Genomic DNA, 857 nt, shown 5'->3' with positions numbered 1-857 from the left:
GCTCGGGAATTAAAGAGAATCAAAACGAACGGCTGAGATTCCTTTTAAAATATTTGTCTTTTCTCTCTTCTAATCTGACGGCCCAAAATTTTCTTGTCAAGGGCGATCCGAGGGCTAGGAGTGAAAGGCGCTGGTCTTGTCGTCTTCTTCTTTGATCCAAGGGCTCCGGGCTCGTCCTTACAAGTCAGATCAACGGTGGAGATTAGGATGTACAGCACTGTCATGACATATTCTGGCACATGTCAGTAATGCGGGCGATTCTGGGGCGTGCGGTAGAGATTTCATCTGCAACGCTTTAACTACCTCGGCTCTGATTATGATGACAGCGGTAGGCATCTTATTCTCTTTGTTTTCCGATCTCTCCTCCCTTCCGATCTTTCCAACATGTTCCTTTTCTGCTCCTTTGTCGCAAGGAGTTTTGCGATCGCCTGAACGAACCCTCACCGAAGTGGGAAAGAGTGAGGAGTCGCCACTTTAATTTTGAGGGAAATTAAAGAAAACCGTTTATGAAGATAAATTGAGATGAAACCACTTCTAGGCAGAGATTCTAGGTTCGGGGTCCGTAAACTGGTGGGGAAGGTGTTAGGCACCCCACCTCGTCCCTTAATAAGGGTAAGTAGATTTAATTTTGCATTAGTTAGAAGGGCTTGAATGGACATGTTAATCCTTGTGACTAAAGGAACATTTGATTTTTCACTAAATTTGGATCACCCAGATACATAAGTAAATGAGACAACCTTAGTGAGTTACTGTTGTATGTTAATTTTATTTGAAAGGAATATTTTATCAAAATTTAATTTAAGAATCGGATAAGAACTCTTCTCCGAACTCTTTAATATTTATTAAAATTCTGAGTT

Source organism: Hevea brasiliensis, chromosome 9, assembly GCF_030052815.1.
Source record: "Hevea brasiliensis isolate MT/VB/25A 57/8 chromosome 9, ASM3005281v1, whole genome shotgun sequence".
Lineage (NCBI taxonomy): Eukaryota > Viridiplantae > Streptophyta > Magnoliopsida > Malpighiales > Euphorbiaceae > Hevea > Hevea brasiliensis.
The sequence above is the reverse complement of the archived record's forward strand: the minus strand, read 5'-3'. Positions refer to the sequence as shown.